The sequence below is a fragment of the Falco peregrinus genome, chromosome 3 (genome assembly GCF_023634155.1).
Source record: "Falco peregrinus isolate bFalPer1 chromosome 3, bFalPer1.pri, whole genome shotgun sequence".
Classification (NCBI taxonomy): Eukaryota; Metazoa; Chordata; class Aves; order Falconiformes; family Falconidae; genus Falco; species Falco peregrinus.
This window is the reverse complement of record NC_073723.1, coordinates 78,975,592-79,002,864: the sequence shown is the minus strand read 5'-3', so window position 1 is coordinate 79,002,864 and position 27,273 is coordinate 78,975,592.

Genomic DNA, 27,273 nt, shown 5'->3' with positions numbered 1-27,273 from the left:
ACAAGATCAAGACATTACATTGCAAGAAAGACTCCCTTCGTAGTACTACATATATATTATTATTATTTTTTAGATAATAAAATCAAATTCAAACCTTCAATAGATACATTTCAGGATTTTGATACTGAAAATTAAACTTTCATAGGAGGTACAGCTATAATAAAAAAAGCTGTATTGATTCATTAAGTCTTGGCCATGTTAGAGAAAAAGCAGAGCATAAGTCCAGTATCTAAACACTTCTAGTAAAGGATTAGAAGCACTAGAGCTTGGATTTCATACTAAAATAAATATTTGATTACATAAATTATGTTCAAACAATGTCTTATTACTGAACATGATACATAGCTAGGTGACTATATTGTTAGTCTCAACTTTTTATCATTTTTCCTTAAATTTCTTTACCTATTCTACTAAACAACAGAATGAATTAGTGTTATAGTCCTTAGACTTGTATTAATCTTCTGCCACTCCCCTTAGCATTGAGAGGTTTTAAAAAAAAAAGAATTAAATTTAGCAAATTCAAAATGACTGGTTTCTATTACAGGCAACAAACTGAGCAATAGAATACAGGAAATCACTAGCAATTTTTTACTTCTCTTTTACCATCACTGTAATATAGGGGGGCACAGGGGCAGTCCGTGCCCAGGAATAAAGCTAATCAATGGTTCCATAAAGAAAATAAATCTAGGGAACAGATGCGTACAAGATTCAAGTAATTTACTATCTCTTGGGCTTACATGATTGAAATATCATTGAATCTGTCAGGATAATATCTGATTCCCAAAGTGAATAGAATATGAAGTTGTATAATGGGTATAGGATATGTACGAAAATAATGTACTACATTGTATTCTGGATTCAGTCTCTTCTACCAGGCTTTGCTTTGGTTCCACTCAACTGTTTCATTGACTTTTACATGGCTGGTGTGGAAATAGAAAATATTTTTTTGTACTTGCATAGAATTTTGAAGGTAGGTGGGAAAAAAAACCAGCTAGGCAAAATTTTAAAAACTAGCACAAGCTTAAAAAATCTAGACCTGAAACTGTATCCTCAATCTAGGAACCAAAAATACCATGTTTTAGTTTAATTCTAGACAGAACATTAGTTAAGTTTGGTTCTGTAACTCCAACAGTCCTCAAATCTTGAACCTCTTAGAGTCAAGGTATGTTCAGCATTTTCCCACATGTACTCTCACCCAATACATCCACATTAATCCTCATACTGTGGATCCTTCCTAATGACAGTCCTTGAAAGTGAAATTGTGACCAAGTATTTCCTCTCCACATTTTGATGCCGGACATTTTGCAGGACATTTCGCACTTACGATCAATCCAATATTTCTTAGTAGTTCAAGCTGATGGTATTCACCCAATAAAACTGCAACTCTAGACCAAAAGACCACTTTTTGTTCAAAGCTATAAGCACAGCTAGACTGATCTGTCCCCATATCTGTGTCTGGAAGACAGCAGCTGTTGTGGTTAAACCCTGGCTGGTAATTCAGCCCCACGCAGCCACTCACTAACTGACCCTCACCCACAGGGCTAGGGAGGAGAATTGGAAAGGAATGTGAAACTCGAGGGTTGAGATGAGAATAATTTAATAATTGAAATGAATAAAAATGAAAGAACAATAATAACAATAATGACAACAGCTATAATGGAAAGGGGAAGGGAAAGAATAACATCCAGAGGGAAAGGAAGAAAGGAACATAGTGCTCAACGCAACTGCTCACCAGCTGCCAACCGATGCCAGCCAGTCCCTGAGCAACAGTCAGCCCGCCCCAGCCAACCCGCCAGGTACATATACCAGGTATGACTTCCCATGGTATGGAATACCTCTCTGGCCAGTTTGGGTCAGCTGTCGTGGCTGTGTCCCCTCCCAATTCCTTGTGCCCCTCCAGCCTTTTCACTAACAAGGCCTAAGGAACTGAAAAATGTCACATCAGAGCCAAAACACAGCACTGTACTAATTCCTAAGAAGACAATTGACTCCATCCCAGCTGAAACCATGACAACAGCACGCTGGTGGAGTAACTCATAACTGCTGCTCCTGCAATGATCCTTATTTTTGTTAACATATGCAAGTGGTCAGAGCTTCTTTCCCAGTTTAGAAGCACCACATCCCCATTTCAGTCCTCTTAAATTTTACTTCTGCAAACACAAAGAAAGTTGACCAAGTAATCTGTGTCTGGTTTTTGGCTTGTAAGGAACAGAGCCCCAATAATTGGGGAAGGACAGATTAGACGAGTGAAGCAATGGAAGAAAACAGAAAGAGAAAACCTCAGAACTATTTCTTTTCTAGTCTATGGATTCCAACTTTGCCTGCACGAGCTATCTCACAAATACAAGGTTTTCCCCTCATAGAGAAAACTACTAAGCCACAATGAAAATTAAAAATATATATTTAACTGCATTGTCTCAAGGCCATCCTACAGAACTAGTATGGAATTTACCTCAGGACAAGAAAACAAAGTTAGAAGGTATTGAGTTACTATAATCCTGTTTATGGAGAACAAAGCTCTGTTTTCCTGAACAGAAGAAAAAGGGACAGTTCTTGTTTGTTCTGTTTCCAAACTTACCTGTTCAGCTAAAGTTTAACTCCAAAGGAACTTCTCCCTTTCCTTTCTTTTAGTAATTGCATGCCTTTAGTGATTGCTTCTACCACATTCATAACAGAGTCAAGAGCACAGCCCTTGCATTTGCAGTATGTCTTAAAGGAAATTTCTCATGTCGTGAACAAAAACCTAGCAGTGTAGTTTCCCTGTGCGTTAAGCAATAACTTTTATTCTTTTAACAATTACTAAGAAGCAGAGCCCTTAATTGCTCCCTCATTTAAATATTAATAGAGACAATTAGTATTATTCAGTAAGATCTGCAATAGCCCACAGATTTAAAAAAGCACTCACTAGCAGATCCTGATGCTTAGCAACACCCAAAAAAAAAAAAAAAAAAAAAAATCACAAGCTAAATCTCATTTCAACTACTATTTTCTGTAATTGTAATGGTTTTGACTTGAAAGAAAGGAGACTGGTAACAAAAGATTTATAAACATCTATTGTTGAATTAAAAGATTATTTTACATGATCCTGAGAGTTTGCCTGAACAAAGATTTCTTAGATAAATCAACATTGCTGGTCTAAGCTGTGTTCAGCTCTACAGTATCAATGAAATAATAGAAGCAAGAATGGCAACACAGCAACATCACCACCCACCATAAGACATACAGCTTAAATACAGATAAAATCTCTCCCTCTTCCATGTAGTTTTAATTCAATTCCTTGGAGGAGATTTAATTTCTTCTAAAATTATCACCAAAACTTTCTCAGAGTATTGTGCCTTGCGTTTGTTCATTCACTGATATGAGAGATACTGTCCTTTAAAGTAAAAAATCATCCATATAAAGCAACAGTAATTCTAATCCATTATTTGGTCTGTGACTTCCATGCTTTAAAGAAACCCTTAGGAGGGAATAAAATAAAACAAAATTAAAATTAAGTACCCCAAAAGGTAAAAATACAAGCATAGAACCAAAATTTCTGTAAACTTGCAGCAATACCCAATTATTTCAAAGTCAAACTGTTCCTGCCAATAACAATGCTGACATATGGTTCATAAAAGTCTTTTAAGAGTGAGAACAAGAGCCTCAGGTCTATTTCCGACTTAGAAGTTATAAAGTGTTTAAGGCCACTGAATTTCTATAGGCCCTAGATACAACCAAGGGTGATAACTGTGTCAGCTCTGCAGTGGGCAGTTCTAAACCCTAAGGTCAGCTGTTCTTTCGCCCCCCAGCCCCTTGAAAGGCTATAATTTAACTATCACAATTAATAACCCTTCTTTCTTCCCTCATGCAACTGTTTCCACAAAATTTTAATGTTCTCATCCAGTCTTCCATACACATAATAACATATTTCTGTATTGCACTTGCAGCTCTAAAAATGTGTATCTCTATCATAGACATATAATTCCGTATATGTTCTATATGAGGTCTTATAAAAATTACCTTAAAGACCTATTGTTTTCATCTGTAGTCAACTCAGTAAAACTTGGCTATAAAACTCAGCTTTCTTTTTTTCTTTTTGAATATCACCTTGAAATTAAAATAAAATAAAATAAAAATTAATAATCAAGATCTAATATTCACATAGAAGAAGTTGAAAATTGGCCAAAAGATATCTGATTCCTGGTGCATCCTACTGAAAATAACCAATTTCTTCAGCCTAGAAAGAATTAAAAGTCTTTTGAAATATGTAATGCTTATAAAAAGTGTGTAATACCCAAGGTTTTAAGGAGAACAAGTGGGTCTTATTACATGAGTAGCTATCAGAAAAAATTTAATTTTTGTTAAATATTACTATGTAGCTCACACTCGTCTCAGTGTGAGAAGTCAATGCAAGAAGTACTATAAAAGAATTGTTTTACCTTCAATAAAAGGAAACCATATGCACCAGACAAAAAAGGACCTTACATGTAAAGAAATGAACAGTTCCAGGCAAATCTTACTTGCACTGCATTCGTAAAACTTGTTAAAAAGAAAGCTTCGGACAGGCATTCATCTTGTGCAAGAGAGTGAACTTACTCTCCAAGTATAACAAGCAGAGTTCAATCCTTGTAACACAAACTGCTATGGAAGACTACAGCACAGCCAGAGTTTTCAAGTGCAGTACCCTAACCTGAAGCCCCAGAAAACACACTCAGCTGTAAAGTGGGGCTGATAATTGAGGAGACAGAAGACAAAAAAAATGCACAGATATTCAAAATTCAAAGCAGTCTGTATCCAACATGTTCTTGCTGCATTACATTGGAATAGGAAGAGCCCTCACAACCTAGTCCTTCAGATTGATTGCTTAAAGGAGAGCTGAGTGCTGATTTCATTAAAAACACACTGTGGAGAAGAAAGTGTAGTCATATGCACTGCAAAGATATAGATGACCCTACACTGATTAACTACATGACTATTGAAATCCATATTCTTTTCTTGTTTCTTTGTAATCTCTTGTTCAGGGGATATTTATCTAAAAATAACCCCAGAAACCAAAAACCCAACAAGCCAACTTCATTGCAGGCCATCAATAAAACAAAGTAAAAAATACATACTAAATTTGTCTCTCAAAAGTTAGCAGCTGCATTACAAGGTTTGGAGGGGGAGGGTGGGAATCAGACACCTGTCTGCTGAAGTCCATCCCATACACATGAAACCTAAATAGACTGGTGCTTTTTCCTTGAATGTAAATGAAGGAACTATGGCAACATCACATTTCTGTAAAAGCAAAATTGTAAATGTTTCAGAACCTAGTAGAAAAATGTGTCTCCAAAGTTTAACGGCAAATCAATTTATTTTCTTTAGGTTAATTTCATTCTGACATTTAATTTTATTCATTTTTAACTTAATGGGATCAAACACTAAGCTTGAACCTGCATCACTGATGTCAACAGGAGTTTTTCAACTGAACTGCAATTATGCAGGATCAGAAAGTGCTAAGAAATTACTTATGCTAGAGTGATCCATTATAACAATGTCTCAAAAATTACATGATCCAATGGAGAGCAGAAAAAAAGATTAGAAGGCTTTCATATTGGGACTGGTATGGAAATTCTGATATTCTTCTACCTGACTGGTCTGCAGCTAATCTTAGTCTGTGAACAAGGTTATTTTGGAGCAGCTTCTTCCTGAGAAAAATCAGAAGGTATCACAGATGATAGGATGAGGGTCAAGGATAACTCTTCTGCTTAACATTGGTCTATAGGATATCCAGTGCTTTTCTGTTCGTCTTGTGGTAACTGAACACCATTAGAAGTTCACTAAAAGATTAGCTAAAGAAAACCATACATGGGAAAAAATCAGCTCCCATTTTCAGCAACATTTTTATTCATTCACAAATGCACTAAGTTTCATTGAGCTCAATGAAATTTATGAATTATTTTTATGAGGACCTTTAATACCTTGGAATCTTGTGTATATCCAGAAAACACTATCTAGTTCAGAAGCAGCTCTAATGCAGCACTATTTAAAAGGAACACTCCATGAGGTAGGTTTTCCATTATTTCTGCTATTCATTGAGAACAATTGAGCTCTGACCTTCATTTATATTTAAATTAGAGAGGTGGGGAAAAAACAAACAAACAAAAAAGCCAATCTTAAGAACTTGTAAATGTTGCTTTTTCTTTGAGCAAGGGAGAAAAAACACATTCCAAACATAAAGAAATAAAAGAACTACAAAAGGTCTAGTAATCCTTTATTATCAGGAAAATCCTCACAGGGCCAAAGATCAGACTACAATTGCCCTTGAAAAGATTCCCTGCGACTTGACATTGTGCTTCCAGATTAACCTGTGATAAGAAGCAAATTATAGTAACAAAGTTCCTAACAGTAATGTTCACATGAAGCAGTTCCACCCCATTTATCCCTCAGGAATCTTAGAAGTCAACATGACCTTGCAATGAAATGAATGGATGAGGCTGGTGAAATCTAATACCCAAAGCTAAGCATGTAAGCAATGGCTCTTTTACAGTTTTCACATCAGGTAGGGGATAATACAGCAGTATGCAACTATCTCTTTGTAGAAACATGAGGTCCTCAGTTAGTCACACTTCAGGTGCACATCTAACACAATGAATAGCAACTGCTGCATAATTTGTCTTGAATAAAGGCTTTAACATTATTCCTGTGAAGTCAAAATTATTAAGCAAGTGATGATTACAAACTCGCATCCTGAGAAAGATGTTGCTTGTTTTGGTTTTGGTTGGGTTTTTTGTTTGTTTGTTTGGGTTTTTTTTAGTTTGTTTTGTTTTGGTTTTGTTTAATAAAAATAATACAGCATAAAGTGAAGAGGATTTGAAGTGAGGATTAAACAGTTTACCTTGTCTCAGCAGAGAGCTCTTAACACAATAAGAGGTTAGAAAAGCCAGTCAACAAGGGTAAAACTCATGTTAAGTCCTCTCCTTCTGATTACTTCGCACCTTACAAGAAAGTCTGAGCTAATAGATAGCATTCCCAGTGACTGTTTCCCTTACAATGAACCTCAGGACCTTCTTGCAGCAAGGACCAGAACTCAACATCACTTTCTGCAGGTATGTTCTAATCCTGCAAAACATGTTCCTTTCCACATGCTCTGCCTTTCTTTCCAGTGATACATTCAGAGTTATTTTCAGAACAATAGAACATGAGTGGTGAGAACGGTAAAGCCCTTCCCGTCTCAAGCCACAGCACAGTAGCAGAACATGCTCTGGAAGAAATTTGCATTTTAGACTCTTCAGCCAGGGGAGGGAAATTAACCCAGATAAACTGCTTGGTTTCTCAGCTGTTGCTTAAAAAAAGGCATTATCAGCTCCTCCACCTCTTCTCTTAAAGAGAAACAATAACAATTGATGCATTTTGTACAAAGCTTGATCCTGTGAGCCCATGGTAGTATGCTCAGAGAAGGGTTGTGTTCTAGTCAGATTGTGGTTAGATCTGGATGCAAGACACACAGCAAGTAACTCTATCTGGCCAAGACTAGAAGTGTCATGGACATACACAGAAGCATAATATTACAATATTTAGAATCTTTGAGGTAAATTGCTTATGTAAATAGAGATGAGACCTTCAGACAGATACCAAAAAGACTTACTGGAACTGTAAATTTGGAGTCAAATTCCACTTATTTCCTGCTTCAACATTTATGCTTTTTTTTTCAGATCAGGAACTTTCTTCTAATCATTAATGATGTCTGTCTAAATAAAGCAAAGAGTATTTTCAGATATGGTTTCGGTTTCACTGTAGAGCTTCTGTGGAGCTTTTGTAGCCTACTTACCACACAGCTTCTTGTGCCAATATGAAGAAACACTTAAAATCCTTGTCTCTCTTGACCTATCACACTTATTTTCTTTCCAGAATAAGAAATATTCAGCAAGAAGTCTTTAATGTAACTTTAAGTAGCCATAAGGCTCATCTTCCACTTCTGAGATAGCTTCATTCAGTCCCTTTTGCGGAGTCATCAAATTAGTCAACTTCAGACTTTTCAACACATATGGCTCTCGTCATCAGACCATGGCCAGAGTATGACTGCCAATAGGCTTATCACATAACTGTGCTGTGAGTCGAATTTATTAAAAGATATTCCTGGAATGAATACTTTCATTTCTGACAAGTGCTTCTGAATGAAGCAATTACAGTAATAGTTACAGTCAAACTTCAACTTTTCTGAACATTGGGTGCATTTCCATTGCTAAAGCAAAGTCTTGGGTCGCTCAGATTTGAAATGTCTTACATTCAAAACCCTCAGACAAGGCATGGAGAACAAGATATGCGTGTGGAGCTACAAAGTCCTGACTGGTAGATGCACAAGCAGCTATTTGGAATTGCTAACTGGGGCTCTGCTTGGTGAAGTTGTTCTGCAAGATGTATTTTAGCTATACCAAACTTCCCCTATATATGGAATGAGAGCAGTAGCACTCTTTTGCCCCCAAAGACTTCTGAGCTGGAAAACATACAGTAGATGTTCTGAAAGCATGAAATATGAGATAGCATTGTAAGCTTAAACTATTCTTCAAACAAATTTATGCTTGCATAGTAATTTGTGAGCACAGAAATGGTCTTAAATCTATATATAGTTCTGTTAGAGTAGATCAATCTGTTCCAAACCATACTTCATCAGGCAGTACAAATTTCAGTCTGTCTGGCTAAACCTGGCTCTGCTGAGAAGTAAAAAAAATGACATGAAGGGTCTTGGATGTAACAAGAGGCTGTTGCAATGGAATGGGGGGTTGGTAGGGGAGTCTCACATGTCCCTTTGTACTTGCTTATGTAATGGGGATCTTTAGAAACACTACAGGTTCTGTGCTATTAAGTAGCCTTAAAGAACCCTTGATGTACATGAAAGGAATCTGATGCAAACCCAGCCATTTACAAAAAGCCTGTATGGTCAAGTTCTGCCTTAAAAAATCCCACAAACCAGGCCAAATTTAATGAAGAAATTTAAAAATCTACTTACCACCTGTGGTGGGTTGGGATTGGACAGGTGCCAATCCAGCTACTCTCTTCCTACTCCCCTTCCCCCACAGTACAGGGAAGAAAATTAGATAAAAATGTTCATGTGTCAGGACAGAGAGATCACTAACCAATTACCTTCACAGGCAAAATAGACTCAACTTGAGGAAAATGTAATTTCTTGACAATTAAATAGAGTTGGCAGTGAGTCTTGAGTCTTCCTAGCCTTAATCAGCAAAGAGGCAGGCTTCTAGCACCCTTTCAGGGCTGTACAAGGTCCCTGAAGCCAGTGTCCTACTAGCCAGTGTATGCCAAAAGGTGTGCAGACCACCATGCTCTGAGGAGCAGCCCTTCCCATGCCTTGCCAACCAATTTTCAAACCAGAAAAAACCAAAACAAAACATAGGCCTTAGTGAGTCTTAATTCCATACACAAATATATTATTGAGGATATCAAGTGTAATTATTACAAGTATATAAACAAGTGCTTCTGCATATTCATTCAGTGAGACCACAAAAAACAGTTATTCATTATGTGTGCCCCAAAGAAAACACATGAACAGTGTGTTCAAACACGATTATCCAAACACTATTTAGGAAAGAGCATTTTAGTGCTCAAGAGGAGTTTCTCCTCCACAGGCAGTCTTTCTTCCTTAGTGCAACTGTCCATTCCTGAATGATGTCTTCAAATATTCTTTCAACTCCTGCAGCTTGAGACATAGCCAAAAAGAAAAAGAGACAGAGAGAACAAAGCTTACAAAATCATACTATCCCTTATCAGACAGATAACGTAGAATTGTGATACAGATAACAAGAAAAAAATACAAAGCAAAAGAGAAGATGCAGAGCTATACCTTTAAAAGAGAAAAAGCAACTTTAAGAAAAAAAAAAAACATGATTGTGAAAAAAGAGTGAAATACACAAAGTTTATACAGTGAAGTTTAAGCAGATACAAAGAAACAAATCCATTGCTTGCACATCTGGGCCAAATCCAAGGGAATTACACTCACTTAACACAAGAAGTGATATGACCTGTGATCATTAATTAGCCCAGCAGAAGTAATTTCCCTCATGCAACTGCCACAGGTTTTTATTCAACCTGACCTTTACAGTCACAGGCTAAACATAACTCCTATTTAACATCCCAAGCTGCTCAGGAAGAAGTGGCATATAGCCAAGCACAAAGGAACAACTGAAAGTAACAGGCAGAAGAAAAAAAAGTCACAAAAATTTCTCATCATAGCATTATATATGTAATTGAATGTTGTCTCAATAAATTGATTTTACTAAGAAGGGGAGGAGGAAAGAAATGGAGGATATGCACTGCTGACATTTACAACACTCCCTGGAGACAGAGGTACTCTACTTGTGAATCCAGGATGGGTCATGGCCGTGACTTTCCAACAGTGCAGAAGATTCTGTCAAATTATATCTGCTATAGCATACTCCCTCTGCAGCCTTTTCTAACCATCTTTCCTGGTGAGGTTCTTTGTGATTTCCTTTGGCTTTTACAAGGTCAAACAAGCTGCCAGCTTCCTTTCTGGGCAAAAAGCTGACACTGGCTTCATACGCAGTCTCTCATATCAAATTACACGTTACTCACCAGGATATCAGTACATTGTTCAAAAGCAGAAGGACATTATTCTAACCACTCTAACTAAATGCTTTATTGCTATGATTTTGAAAATGCTGGCTAACATATCGCTAACAACAAAAATCAGTGTGTTCTAATAATGGTATGTAATAATGTAATAAAAGTATTGAATATCTTTATAATACCTAAGGGTTATATAGTGGTATTCCATCAATTAATAGGAACGATACTCTATTGATTCCTAGGTGAAAATAAAAAAGTCAATAACAATTAAGAAATGGTGTGCTCAATCTTTCTTACTCCAAGGAGAATACACATTGGTTTCTGTTGGAAAATGCTCTGATAACAAAGCAGGGTGTTGTTTGAAAATAGAGGTTAGCACAAAGAAGAAAACAGTAAAGATATTTTAGGACAAGCTTCCAAAACTCTTTTTAAAGCCATATTTGCTGGGTTATCATTTGATATATAAGTTATATAAAAACTCTAAGCAGCAAAAAGAGGACTTAGCTACAATTACTCTTCATTTCCTATTCAGAAACCTTGTTTTCTGAGCATTTTAAGACATTGAGAAAAAAACCTGTCTGGCATGAAACCCCACTTCAAGTTACAAAGGAAGAAAGCCTGTCTTATTTAAAAGTGTTTTTGAAGGACCAGTCCTTGGAATTCACTGAGCACACACAAGGGTACAATCCACTTGAGAGAACCTGGAAATGTCATAAACTAGCATAGAGCAGCTCAAGCAGTTTATGAATGACAAAAAAGCCAAGGGAGATGATTATAACCTTGCACTCATTCAGCAATCAAGCATCATCATTATCAAATACAGAGAAGCTTAAAATACTTATGCATTTTAAGGTTGCTCAGGTCTGTCAACTCATTTGGCAAAATGTTATACGAAAGTAAAGTAGGGATGGGGTGTTTGCCTGCGGACTGTGAGGTTTTGTATTGCCCCAGTTACATCATAGTTAGGAGCATTAAAAAGGTTATTTTTGTGAATACTAGGTCTTAAATGAAAGACAGTTTCACCTCTGACCATTTCAAAACAGTGAAACATACCCGCAAGAATTTAGGACTTTTTGAAATAGTTATCATTGGACTTAATTTAGTCAGCTGAATAAGGCAAATTGATTTTTATGTATTGAGTAATGCATTTGTTTATACCATGTGCACACATACTCAATTGAATTACCTCTGTGTGCACAGCAGATTCTTCAGTATTAAAAAACCCACCACCCTCGTGGCAACAAAACCTTTCCAAATTGCTTATTCCGGTCAGTATCTCTAAAAAAGTAAAGTTACCAGAAGAAAAATGGAAAAGAAAACCACCTGTCAGAACACTGAAAAATAACTTAATATTTTAGATGTACTGTAAGGTCATTTTAGTCAGATATGATTATTCAGACTTGGAAATGACCTGCATACTTTCTTTCCCATAAATAAATACACTTAGAACTTCAACAACGTCAGAGCAGGAGACTGTAATTACAGTGTTAAATTTTCACTGTTCTACCTTGTCCTTCTGAGGGTTGCCCTTGTCCTGACAAAGGCCTGTCTGATCAGTAGGTGATGTTGTAACCCAACCATGATTGTTTCCAACTTTCTGAAACTTAGCTATGCCAGGTTTTATTTCAGAACAAGCACATCTGGCCTACTACATGTTTACTGAAATCTAGTTAAAATAAATAGGACGGAAGAAAACCAAAATTGTCTAAATGAAGACATGATGTCTTCTAGGGATGCACCCCTGAAAAAGAGGGGATGCAGGTGGACAGAGGACATTCATTTTCTTCCGCTTTTTAAGGATTACTTAGACCAGTAACAGCTTTTAAAAAAAAACTAACCTCATATCACTATTTCCTTCTCAAAGATGATGGAAAAGGGATCAAACTACTTATTTGCAAAGCAAACAGAAAATGAAAGAACAAATCTTACAGTTACCCTTTAGAACAGCATCTGCAACTTGGACTGTTAGCAAGTTTTCTATAACTGTAAAACATACTGAGTTCATAAATGGCTTTGTGCTGTCAAACAGTGAGCATTTAAAAAAATAAAAACATTTCTGAAACATGCTTTAGTGAGTTTTTGGGCCTGAATTTTAAATGCATGGGGCAACTAAACTGAGAAGCTTTAGGAAAAACACTTAAAAATGTCACGTATGCCTTCCTATAAATGCTGAGTACTACCCACAGTCTGAAAAATATTGATGTATTGTCTCTTAGCATTGAATAGAGCAGAGATCCAAGTACAGATTCTATATGAAATACAGATAAAGTGAAAAATATAGAGAGCTCATTTACATAATTTATTTCAGTTTTAAATAGATTTTCCCAGGGTAAAAAACACTCCCATCAAACTTTATAAATGAAGTACAGCTTCATATTTTCTCTGCAATCAGATATATAACTATAGCTACAGCATAGATATAAAGCTAAAATTATGGAAAACTGGTTTTATAAGAGGAATAACCGATTAGTTTTCTTTAAGAAGGTTATCTATGCTCAGTTTGAAAAACTAGTTGCATTTGTGTAGAACTGTGGGTTAAAAATAATTGAGTAAAACCTAGCAACAGAGAATGGAAACAGCTCTTCAGGCAGGACATGCTTCTAACCTGGTCAGCCTAGCTGGAACTACCATAGGTTTTCATCTTTCCCCCTCAGACCACAAGCTTATACACCAATCCGGTGTCAGAATGATGGCAAGGGCCTGCTCAAAGCAAGAGTGCCAGCACCAGAACCATGGCACTCTTTAACCAAGACCTGGAAATCCTATGGAGTAGAAGGATCCTGTTCCAGTGCTGCATTACCCTTCCACTAAATCAGTTTATCCTAACATCTGTTCCAAACCTTCAGCCTGTCTCAACCTTGAACACACTGATGGCTTTCACTTTGTAAAACTAATTTCTTTTTAGACTACAAACAACAACAATAGCAGTTTGGTTTCTCTGTATCTCTAGGTGAGATGAATGTTTGTGATGGAAAACTCCTAGATCATCTGGGTAGAACAGACTACACAATAATCATTGCCTGTGCCCTCTAGGTCCTTCTAGCAGGATACCAATCCTCTCCTGCAGTCACAACCTGATTATATTAACAAGAACATGATCCAATGGCAGCAGATACAGAGTGAAATGTTTATCACTAAAGAGCCAGGAACTGAACAGTATGTATTTCAGGAGGTTTTCACCTCCTACAGGCTCATATCTGGTGGCATGCATTGAATGTCCACAAGAAGGAAAAGTTACTCTTGAAGAAAATCTTCTATTTTTGACTTCTCAAAAATTTGGTTCACACAGTCTGAGAGAACTCCATAACGTGGTTCAAATGTCAGTAAGTGGAGACCATCAGGAGGTTAACTACAAAAGCACACTCCTGATCTTAACTAAAACACATCATAAGCACACTCTCCCTTTCAAATCCAGGCCCTCACAGTATCTCTTAGACTCTATATATTCTCTGCTCTCTTCTCTGGGACCCTAGAAATGAATGCTTACATCAACAGCTGCCGTGTCACAAAGGATTTCAGTTAATACCAACTTCCAAACAAAGCAATCGTGACCTCTATGTACTGTCCGCTCACTCAAATGTATAAGAAAATTAGCATGTTTTAACCCATCACCTGAGGTGCACTTAGTACACACTGAATACTTGTGCTGTGATGATGGATGGGACACAGACCTCGACATCTTGGAGGATTTCTATTGCCCAGTGGAAAACTGTAACGTATTAACTGTTCAGTACCAGGCTGGTTATATAGGAGGGTAAACTCAAGAGAAGTTTAATCTTATGTTCCTAGCCAGACTTGTAACAACTAAGTAATAAAACCTAGCTGGGATGAGATTCAGTCCTCTGGGAGGACTGATCCAGGACACATTCTCAGAACATGATTGACACTGCAAAACAATGAGTTCACTGCAGAGAATAGAAGCATTACTCCCAGGGACATTCCTCACAGAAATTAGTTGTATTTTCAATGGTTTCAGGAAAGAGACGTATCTAAGGCCTTCTTTTTCAGGGTGAAACAATTAACTAGTAGTCTAGAAAGATCATTACCAACAGCAGTGCAGAACAGCAAATGCTGCTTTTTCAATGAGGGTTGCTTACCCACTGGACAGTATCAGTGAATTTTCAGAAAACATGTCAGCCTTCACATTGCAAGTGCAGTAGAAGAACTTTGAGAGTTTGACTTTCAGAGAATAGCCCCCTCACAGCATAGGTACTAAGATGAATTCTCTGTAATAACAGGGAAATATGTGTGGGGAGTAGAGACACTACAGCTCCTTTTAAACTGTTCAACAGGCAAGACAGAGCTATCAGACTGTTTATACATATATATGCTCTCACAACACATTTCTGTGCACACATGTAAAAAATTCAATAATTGGAAAGGGTAGAGCCCACTAAAAAAGGTACTGGTACAGATATACACAGAGAAAACACTTAAAATGCAATCATATTCATGTTTTCTTTTCATGTCTTCATCTTGGTTTGAAGAGCAGGATTTTCTAGCTTTTAATTATTCTTTAAGTTCTTCTTTTATTTGAAAGTGAGTGACACAAGCATCATTTGCCAAGGGTTTTTTCTTCATCATGTATCTATTCTCACAATGCCACAAACACCTGAAGTGTTCTCAAAAATAAAGCTTTATGACAATGCTTGTTAGAAATCCTTCTGTGAAAGATCACTTTACTAATTGCTAGTTAAAACAGAAACAGATCCCCTCAATAATTTTTTTCAGTTAACAACCCTATTCTTCTTACCCATACAAATAATACAAGTGGCGGGGAGAGCAAAAATTAATGGTCTCATTTAAATGCAAACCAGTGAAAACCCAAATCCATGTAATACAGTGACTCATCTGACCTCTGTGGACAGATTTTGACCACAGCTTGGTCCAACAGATGAAAGTTAAAAACAAATTCTTTTTGTTTTTCTTCAGACATAGGGACACTTTACATGGCTAAAACTAATCAGATCTGGAGGAGGCAATGGGACAAGATGTGCTGCTAGACCTTATACTCAAAACCAAAGTACTGGCTGGGGATGTGGAGGTTGAGGGCAGCCTTGGCTGCAGGGACCATGAGATGGTAGAGTTCAGGAACCTGTGTGGACAAAGCAGGGCAGTAAACAGGTATTGCAACCCTGGAATTCAGGAGAACTAATTTTGACCTCTAAAAGGACCTACCTGGAGAAATTCCATGGGTTAGGCCTCCAGAAAGTAGGGGGGTCCAAGAGAGCTTGTCAATATTCAAGCATCATTTCCTCTAAACTCAAGATCTGTGCATCCCTATGAGTAAAGCATCAAGCAAAGGGGACAGGAGACCTGCATGGATGAGCAAGGAGCTTGTGGCAAAACTCAAACAGAAGAAAGTTTACAGTATGTGGAAAAAGAGTGTGCCTACAAAGACAAGTGTAGGGTCCTGCACCTGGGGAGGAACAACCCCACGCACCAGCACAGGGTGGGGGCTGACCTGCTGGAAGGCAGCTCTGCCAAGAAGGACTTGGGAGTCCTGGAGGACAGCAAGGTGCCCATGAGCCAGCAGGGTGCCCTGGTGGCCAAGAAGGCCAATGGGATCCTGGGGGGCATTAGGAGAAGTGTGGCCAGCAGGTTGAGGGAGGTGATCCTGCCCCTCTCCTCTGCCCTGGTGAGGATGCTTCTGGGGTACTGTGTCCGGTTTTGGGCTCCCCAGTTCAAGAGAGACAGGGAACTACTGGAGAGGGTCCAGCCGAGGGCTACAGATATGATGAGGGGAGTGGAACATCTCCCTGATGAGGAAAGGCTGAGAGCTGGGCCTGTGTAGCCTGGAGAAGAGAAGACTAAGAAGGGAACTTATCAATGTCTACAAGTATCTCGAGGGCAAGTGCCAAGAGGATGGATCCAGGCTCCCTGCAGTGGTGCCCAGTGACAGGACAAGGGGCAACAGGCAGAAACTACACCACAGGGAGTTCCACCTGAGTATGAGGAAAATCTTGTTTACTCTGAGGTTGACAGAGCACTGGAACAGGCTGCCCAGAGAGGTTGTGGAGTCTCCTTCTCTGGAGACTGCTGTGCAACCTGTTCTAGGAGAAGCTGCTTTAGCAGGGGGATTGGACTAGGTGATCTCCAGAGTTCCCTTCCACCCCTGACCATTCTGTGAACATTTGGAAGATCAAAGACTTTATTTCTGGTTTATTGAAAGTTAGTTTCATAAAACTTTTTTTATATGCAAGCAAGTATTAATCTATTGCCTTCTGTGAATCTGTCAGCTCTGGCTACAATCAGAGATGAGACATGGGTCTGCAGTACATTTAGAAAGCTGGAAACAGACTTTATCACTGTGCCCTAGCATTTCAGTGTAAAAACTAAAAATACTAAGATAGGGCAATGGCACACTCTCACCTTTCCTCCTTATATCCTGGCTTTAAAGGTTATCTTGGTCCAAAAAATTTCCCTAGAATATGAAGTTCAAATAAGAGGAGGACATCTCAGGACTGAAGCCTTAGGTTCACATCCACATACTTGTATAGGTGTCAGTTAAATCATCCTCAATCTCATTGAAGGTCAAAGCCAAAAATTCCAGATGGGTCCCGAGGAGAAGTTAAAATACCTGGAAAACTGCAGAAGCTCTAGCTTTACTACGCAGTTTTTCCCCCGTGGTGTGTAAAGGGTAAGTTACACTGCCTGTGTTCTTCCTGCAAATAACTAATTTCTTTACTTATGGTCCTTCACACAGGATTCAGGTTCAGACCAGAAGAGTTAAGAACTGAAGTCCTTCATGGCACGATCTTGATTGTCCTGTAGAAAAGCATCAACACTGTTTCCTGTTGAATGTCATGGAAAACACTTCATTTTTGATAGATTTTTGTCCAGTCTCCCTATAATTGCAATTGCATTACTAGTTTAGTAGCATGTTTTCCAGTAACATATATTTTTAACATGCGAATGCATCACAGCATTGAAGGAAAAGGATTTGGTCTAGGATGATCTTGTTCAGATGGGGCTGTTAAGCCGCGAAGACCATAATGTATGCAAGCAGTATTTAACTTTCATAAGCATGATAATCACAGCTGATCCATAAGGGCAGTCAAAGATAGCTTTATTTACATTAAAGTACTGATGGCAGTGGGACAAAAATACTTTCATGTTCAGGTCATTCTTCTGAAAAAAGAATGTATAGAATACTTTAAAAAGGGTCACCCTTTGCTTTTATACTTAATTAAGGAAGGAAACTTCCTAGACTATTACATTATACAGCAAAAAACAGGAATAATCTCAGTCTTTACATGCTAAATTATTTATCAGTAATATACCAGGTCAGGAACTCTGTGGAAGTTTTTAAGTCTTTTCAGACTTCCAATTTACTTTGATTTTCCAATATTTTCTTAAGTTAGTCCTACAACATGCAAGGGGTTAAGACTCAGGTCAGAGTTGTTAAAATACACAACCTCTCATTATAAAAAAGCCTACCCCATCCTACCACAATGATCCCACTCTGGACATGTGTACAGCTTTCCAATTCATAAGTGACCCAAAAATTAATTGACCTCGTATCCAATTACAAGAAACAAGTTTCCTTTTTGTTCATAGTGATGCCTCATTAAATTGTTTCACCTATGAGCTGATTCTCCAGGCACTTCACTATAAACAAACCAAGTTCTACTGCTGCAAACAAGATTAAATAGCCACTATAAATCCCTCTTGTCAGAAGTATTATACATTTGATTTTGTTTCCATACTGCTAGTAATTTCCAGTGGTAAATGTAGTAGAAAGTCACAGCACATATTATCGACATAGTATGTGGGGAGATAGAAGCAGAAGGGACAAAAAAGTTATGTTATATTGTTTGAAATTATTCATTTATATCTTTCTGCTTAAAAATAAGGAGCTCCTCTACAGTAATCTACACTATGGGGTATTTTGCTAATGGCATTGTATGTAAAGCATGAAAAATTAAACAAATACCTATTGAAATGATACCAGATGAGAAATAATTTAATGGATGAGCTTTATAGAATGTAAACATTCTCAAATTACTTTGCCATGAATAAATAATCAAAGCATAAATTATTTAAATTTTTGCTGCATAGGGGAAACCTAATGAGAGCATAAAGTTTCCTTATAAGAGAATTCCTGCTAAAAGTATGTTTTCCAGGATGGTAATTTATGGTCCAATAATTTATAGCTATAAAATTGTGTTTCTGCAGTCAGGATGATTTATTTTCTGCACTTACCATGATGAATGTTCGAAGTACAGTGCTAACCTTCTTTTGCAACTGTGCAATATCATAAACACCAGGAAGGTCTTTTCATAAACTAGAATCACTCTTTGTCTAATTTTCCAGGAGCTGCTTTCAGGAAACCGGTATGTGAGAATGCAATCATTACTGTATTTAAAATTATTTATGTTGTAATTAATCTTCAAGAGTGATGTGCCTAAAAGTGTCAGCACTGGAAGAGGCAAGAGTTAAGTATATTAAGATGCAACTATACAACAGCTTAGTCTCTATAAGAATTTTCCATAGCGAAGAGACAATTGCAGACTTCTCTTACTTGGTTTTACTCTAAAATCCTGAAATACTGGTCATTGTGATTTGTTTATCTTCTTATCGTAAATATGTACTTTTTATTCCACTGTTTTTAGTTTACTTTAGACTCTCAGCATGAGGATAATATAATAAACAGATCATACATAAAGAAGTGATTGATAGGTTCCTGTCAAAGTTGCCAATGATGGAGATACCTGTGACACACTTACTGTAACTTTAAAAATATGGTAAAAAGAGATGGAGATCCATTGGAAGCAAGCAGTTGGAGAGAAAGCTGCTGTACTGGGGCAAGTTGGACTCATTAACAGGAGAGGAGAATCATGCCTTCTTTGACAGCAAGTGAGTGCACCTGGTGGAATCTCAGGTTTGAAAGATGGGGCAGGCAAGGGCTCAGTTATAACTGCTAGTCATTTGTCTCAAACTCCTTGGAAACATCATGGTAACTAAAGCAAATTTAAACTACTTTCTGCTTTATCAACAAAGAATGAGGGTAAGAAAGATGGGATATAGCTTTGAAGCACTGGCCTAGAATTACATACTTAATTTTTGTAAAATAAGTTGGCTATCTTTTCTATCCTGAGTAGAACTGGAAGTTTCTTACATTCATAATGGCTTATGATGATCATAAAGAGCTTATAAATTATAGAAAGCATAATTTTACTATTCTGATGATGTGTCAGGTTCCAGGACAACACAAATTAGAGGAGGACTAGAGACTGAATTCTGATGAAATAATAAGAATTTTCCTGTGAAAGAATATCTCTGCAAAAAAAGAGCGGAGGCAGACAGTAGTGTGCCATGCAACTGGGGAAAGGCACAAAGTCACTCTTGGAAAATTGGGGCCCAAAACATTGGTAAAGAAGACAATGAAAATTATGATAGTTTTGGAAATTCATATTTTGAAAAATATGCAAGAACAATTGTTCACATTATTCTGTAAAAGCACATAGATATCAGGAAAAGGTTCATACTAGGATTAAGAACACAACTAGCACAGAGTGATTTTTCACAGGGACAACAGATGACACTGCAGATGAAGATGAATGGGCTATTAGTTTTGAAGTACACTCGATATTTATTTTTGAGTTTACAGACTTATCAGCTCCTGTCAATTACATTACCACAGAAAAGAAATAAACAAAACAATAAAACTTGCACTACTGATCTAACCTCTTAAGTTCATGAACTAAATACGATTCTGAAGTTGGTAAAAATGCAATTTGTAATAGTATTGTGGAAAAAATTCTTTAAAAATTCATCGGGTTAAAACTAAGCCCATGTTCTCTCTCTTTCATGAGGGTGTAATTTTTTACAAAGGCAAAGGGACAAAAACATCTGAAGGAGAATTTGGGGAATGGCTGTGTAAGAAGTGGGACCACTTTATTGTGACCACAGTCACAATAAAGCCCAGCTTGGGCAGCTTGTTATTCTGAGAAGCAAAAAACAACACAAAAATAATCAGTTACTTAATTATTCAAGCAGAGTCTAACAGACAGAAATAAAAAAGTTCTACGTTTGCAGACAAAATACCTACGATAGACACATTTTCTCTAAAGTGCCATTTAGGTTGTGCATTCAGGCAGCCGAGAAAATCCACAAAGGAAAAAGTAAAAACAAGATACTAAGGAGAAAAAGGAAAAAGGAAAAAGGAAAAAGTAAAAACAAGATACTAAGGAGAAAAAGGGAAAAAAAAGGAAAAAGGAAAAAGGAAAAAGGAAAAAGGAAAAAGGAAAAAGGAAAAAGGAAAAAGGAAAAAGGAAAAAGGAAAAAGGAAAAAGGAAGTGCTTAAGCTGAACAAAGAAAAAGTACTTTGCAGAATAAAATGTAGAATACAACAGGGAGAATACTAGCATTTTGTGTTTTTATATATATATATATATATATATTAAAAAAAATGAAATCTGCTTGCTCTACCCCAAAACATAAAGAAAGGAGAAACACAAACATTAGAGACCTGTACCAGGAAGTCTGTTGGGCTGTTGTCCAAATCAACCACGGCAGAACACAACACAAACATTTTTTTCCTAAGAGAGTAATACACAGCAGTAGAAGTAGTTACAGTCTTCTGGAATTTGCAACTCAGATTCTTACACTGATAAAAGCCACAGAACACTGGCTATATAAACTGGAGAGCAAACTATAGGAAGGGCTAGAGGCATAATTCCCAGGAACTGGCAATGGCTGCATGTTCCAGAAAATTCCAGATACCTGTGCTTCCAGGGCAGCAACATCAGTCCCAGGTAAGTCCAACAATAAACTGCACTTGAATTGTTCCCACACTGAATATGGCTCAAAAGGGTCATCATCACTGTATCACCCTTCCCTCATGATGGCATTTCACAGTCCTGAGGCTACTATGAGAGAGTAATTTTTAAATAGCTTGTTTCTCATAACCACAGCATCAGGAAAACTGTTTGATAAAAACAAAAAAAAAAAAAAAACAAAAAAAACCAAACAAACAAAAAAAAAAACCACAAAAAAAACCCAAATAACAGCACCCAGACCTAGAATACGTTGAGTTTATGAGAAGAATGAATAGGCAATGAGAAAGAATACCCACGACTAAACAGGAGGATGCCTGTTAAGGATGCTGTTCCAGAGCTAAGCAAATTACCACACAACATTCCTCTGAGAGGAAACTGCCAAACTTGAACTTTGACTTTTTTCCCAGAGAGGAAAGATGAAGAGTATTAAGGCCATATTTTGAATCACCGTTCTTCTATGTCAATCACTATTTCAGCACACGAAGAGCTTCAGGCCACTCTGAACTCGGACTGATCTACTCTGCTACTTCTGAAGGAGAAATTAACATAACTTTTGCACAAGCATGAGACGTTTTAGATTTTAAATAACTAGATTTGTTTCATCAGATGTAACAGCCTAAGTTACATTTATTTTGTAATTCTTAAAGGATGTTCTTTTCTGTAATTTGTCTTCTAACTCTCATATTTTAGTGTTGTAATAAAAAGTAAACTATTCCCAGTATTTTCTTCTCATCTAACACAATTAAGGCAAATTTTGGCAGTGCTTAAACTCTTTACATAAGCAAGTTCAGAAAGAAGAAGGATTGCAGCCATGGAAGGCCAGGTAGGTTATCACAGCACTGTAAAGCTAGTGAATGCCAAAACACCCACAAAGGAAAATTAGTTCCTCTTGACAGCGTAGCTTTATGAGAATGAAGTAGTTAGAGTAAGATGAAGTGATACAGTAGTGATACCCTTAGACACTCCCAAACTGACAATGTAAGAGTCAATGAAAGCTGCTCAGTCATACAGTGCATTGGTTACTGCCAGCCACAGTCAGAAAGAGGTACTGAGTACTCCTTCTTTTACTTTCCCTATTCCTCATTTTATACTTATCTTAATCTTTCTCCTGTCACAAATCTTTCTCTGTTAGACCTCCCCCAAAATACCTCTTTTTCTTTCATGTTTCCACTCACCCAAGAGATTCCTGTGTCTTCCATCTTCTGTAAAGTTCCTTATCTCTAATTCCTCCCTGCCCCTCTGCTCTGAAAATCCCCTGGTATCCATCCACTGAATACTGTTTCCTTTCCAAGTCGTTCATTTTTCCTTTAAAAGCTCCCCTCCCAAATTCACCCCTTGAACCCTTATCCCCCTTTTTCCATTCTGTGTTTCTCCCAGACATCTTTGTCAATTTCTTCCCCCTTATATACACATTACCCATGATAAATCCATTCTTTCTTCTCCAGAATTCTGATTTTGTCCCCAAGCTTCTTTCTCCCCAACTCGACACCAGCTGTTGCATACCTCTTTTGAGCAAAACCTGCTGTGCTTCCTAAAGGTCACACCTACTGCAGATACAATAAGGAATCACAAGACCCACATCCTCCCTATCATTTCTCCTGTGTCACTTCAGCCTTTGCAGACTCCTATCCCTTCTTACTCTCTGTTTTTGTAACTTAGGGTCCCCCATAAAGTTCAGACCTTCTCCCTCCTTCCTGCTGCAGCTGTTCCTAAACCCATGCCTTATTCCCCCACACAACCTATTCTGAGTGCCGTACTTTCTTACGTAAGACCCCTAACCTGGGTAAGCTTACCTAAATCTGCTTTTGTCACATGAAGTATTATCGTTCTCTTTTCCAGTATAAACTATTACATTGTCTACTTTAGACCTACATCAAGCAAGACTCTCAAAAGAGATTTTCTTTCTAAAAATTCTGAGCATTAAAACATGCTTTTGCATGGCTTTATCTAAAAGCTCTTTCACACATTTCCAATAACAGATTAAGTAATAGGATTGTTCAAACTGCTTTTAAAATTAAATGAACCAGTTAGGCATCTTTTGAAAGAGAATGAAGGTACTGGTCAACGGCAGTTTAACTTTGTCAAAATCTCTCACAAGGATTTTGCCAATAATACTGAGTTGATAAAAATGAGACTTTGAAGGGTAGGATACTGCTTACAATATGATTGTTCTCTAAAAGGGAAAGACACTGTGGTGGGTTGACCTTGGCTGATACCAGGTGCCCACCAAGCTACTCTATCATTCCTCTCCTCAGCAGAATGGGGGGGTCTGGGGTGGGGAATAAGATAAAAAAACAAACAAACAAAAAACCACCAAAAAAACCCTCAACTTGTGGGTCAAGGTAAAGACAGTTTAATGAACCAACAGAAAGAAATCATGCACCTGAAAGTGAAGGAAAATGAAAGATGTTATTCTCTACTTCCCATCAGCAGGTGATGTTCAACCACTTCCCAGGAAGCAGGGCTTCAGTGCACATAGTGGTTTCTTTGGAAGACAAACACCATTAATAACAAATGTTCCCCCCTTCCTCCTTTCTTACCTTTTATATCTGAGCAGACATCATACGGTATGGAATATCCCTTTAGTCAGTTTGGGTGAGCTGTGTCCCCTCCCAAGATCTTGCCCACCCCCAGCCTTCTGGTGGTGGTGGGGAAGGTCGGAGAGACAGCCTTGGTGCTGTGTGAGCCCTGCTGAGCAGTAGCCAAAACACTGGTGTGTTATCACCACCTTTCTAGCTACCAGTACAAGCACAGCACTGTGAGGGCTGCTATGGGGTTCAGCCAGACCCAATGTAGACACTTGTAGTCTAGACCTCCAAACGTAAAAGTGACAGATTAAAATTAGTATATATGCATACAGGTCTGCATGTAGAGCAAGCTGATCCAAAACCTGGGGAGGAGGTGGAAAGGAAGTCTGGTTTTGACTCACACATGGATCAGGCCTGAGGTGCGCAATAATGGCCACTGAGGGAAAGGACACTTGCAACTGTCCAGTCTGTGTTCCACATCTCCAAGTTTCAAGCATGCTTAAACATGGTGTTTTCATCTGTTTTTTTCTCTACTTCTGGTTTTTCTGCATAATTTGGGCTGTATTATTCCTAGTAGCAGCACAGAAGGTTGAAAAAGCCTACTTTGCTAAAGGAAATAAAATATGCCCACATTTGTGATGTGGAAATTATTAAGGGACTAATTATGAAATTCCACAGTGTCAATTTTTTACAGTAAAATGAAAGTAATGCTTAATGCTGATAACAGTATGGCTCTGCAGAGACTTGAAACTCGCCATGTAAGGGTAAAGAATGTACCAAGAAAGCACAGCAGCTTAAGGACAAAAGGCTTCTACCAGGGAACAAAAGACATTCTTGAGCACAACACATATCTTCTAAAAAAGGAATTCTCCATTGATTATATCATAAAATATATGAAAGGTATGGTGAGACATGGGTGTTCTCTCAACTGATCTCATCAGTGCTGACATTGCTTTGTTCAGTGTTCAGTTAATATACTGGGTTGAGTCACAACTGTAAACCACTCTAGCTCTGTTCTAGCAGTAGCTATTAAAACTTTTGTTCCCAAAGAAGCAAATATCACTTAAAGGGACAGTAAAACCATGCAAATGCCTGTGTGGAGAGAGAAAGGAGAAAGTATGTAGAGAGGGGCATGTAGGAGCTCCCAAATGCAACAGCATCACTGAGGTACGCTTATCATTAGTGTATCAATTAATTCCACAGGAATTAATTTATTCTGCTTCTGCCTTCTAGGTTGATTAAAATGTCTCTCACCCTGGCAAAAGGTATGACTAATCTAACAGAAATGTAGTTTTTGGTGGAGGTAACAGTTTTCCTTCATATACCTTCCTTGCTACAGTAGAAATTACATTTTCCACTGCCTGGCTTCCCAAATCCTTTGCAGACAAGGCAATTGTGCCCTTGTAGTTAACATCACATCACCATCCGCAGTTCCCTGCTTGGCACTTCAGCCTTCCCTCAGGCATTTGCCCACTTGCATCTAGCTGCTGCACAAAGTTTTGGTGTATGTTAACCTCTTTGTCAAATCTTATCCTAGGGCTTTTATGGAAGGGAGGTAGCTGCCAGACCCATTTTACTCTCCAGTATTTTTTCTCAGAAGTTTTTGTTTGCCAGGCACTCCAAATGTAGGCTTGAAATTAATTGATCTGAACATAAACTTGATTGAAATTTTTCTCTGAACATAAACTTAATGTAAGGCTTATTAATTGTGCAGAGAAAAATGTTTTTGCTTGATGTACCAAGAAACACACTTACAAACTATGCTTAACCAGCTTTGTTTCAAGAGAAAAAATGGAAAAAAAAAAAAAAAAGTAACAGAAATCACCTCACTTACTAGTTCTGTCAGGCACTTCTTTCTTTGAAGAATGGATTCCAACTCTTTCCTGAACCACATGAGCAAGAACAATTTTCCCTAAGACTATGTAGTTACTCCAGCAAAACAAGTGCAATAACACCGGGTATATTCATGCACATAGAACACAAATTGTTTGTCTGGGGTTTTTGCTTTTTTTTTGTTTGTTTGTTTTTTGTTTGGTTGTTTGGTTGGTTTTTTTAACTTAGATGCTTTTTCTATGAGGAAACTCACTAAGGATCAAAACACTTTAGTGAAGATAATACTCAAAAAAAGGCTGAGGACACAATATTGTTATTAAAACGTACAGTTGCCTGACCATTGCTGAGTTTGAAGAGAGCTGTGTCACAGTCTCCTGATCAAACACGAAGACACACTTGGAAATGCCAGTACTCAGACACAGAACAAAGCAAACTTCTTCTGGACTCGTTGGCACCAAGTGGTTGATGACCACTATTTAATTCCCAAAGGTAAGCCATCAAAAGAAAGATTAATTGTTGAAATAGAAAGCTAAAACTTTGTTAATGGGACAAAGAATACTAATTGTGTATGTGCAGGGAACAGATGAGCAGAAAAGGAGGGCAGTCAGACACAAGCTGTGAAGTGGTTTATGTTTTTAAGTCAAAGGAACCCAACAGTGACACTAAATCATAGAAGTGTAATGCTACACTCCAAATAACAATGAAATGAATGAGATCTGTTTAATCAGCAAAAAAAAAAGAAGAAAGCATGTACATCTATGATTGATAAGAAGCTGGTGAGCCATTCTCACAATTTTCAAAACTAATTGGATCCCTCATAAGCAGTAAAATAATTGGTAACTGGAGGTGAGAAAAAGGTGTCCTCAGGAGAAGTGTGCTGAATGCCATGGAATAAAATTTAGGCAAAGCAATAGACCCTGACAAAGAAAAGAAGTCATCATAACTATATGGATATTTATGGAAGACAACACTGTCAATACTTGGAAAAGTACTAAAGAAACCAAATAGCTTATGGAGCTTGCAATCAGCCTGCTCACAAATGGTATATGAAGCTACACAGATGGTAAAGGAGAACCATTCTAATCCCATGTAGTGAGCATATCTGGGGAAAAAACATTAACACAACGAACTTAGCATTTGCACCATTATTAGTACTAAATATGTCACTGTTAGATTAGAGAGGTACATGGGTAGGCTCCAAGGTAGCCTTTCTGATGGGGATTAATGTTTGCAGCTTTGGAAAAATGGAGCTGTTACCGCTACAAGCATATTAATCCTCTCTTCCAGGAAGATCTGAAAAGTCATAGGAAAAGCTATCTACTTTTAAAGAAGGGAAAGCACAGAAGTGAGTATCTCTTTCCTCTGCTCCATGAAGGCTGTCATCAGAGTCAATACAAAGTATCTCAGCCCTTCTGAAGCAGGGACAGCCAACTTCCCATTGCAGTCTGTAAGAAAACAAATTTGGAGACCAGAATTTTAACGGTCACAGTACTGCTTGACACAGTATCATCTAATAAATCATAGAATCACAGAATCGTTTAGGTTGGAAAAGACCTTCAAGATCATTA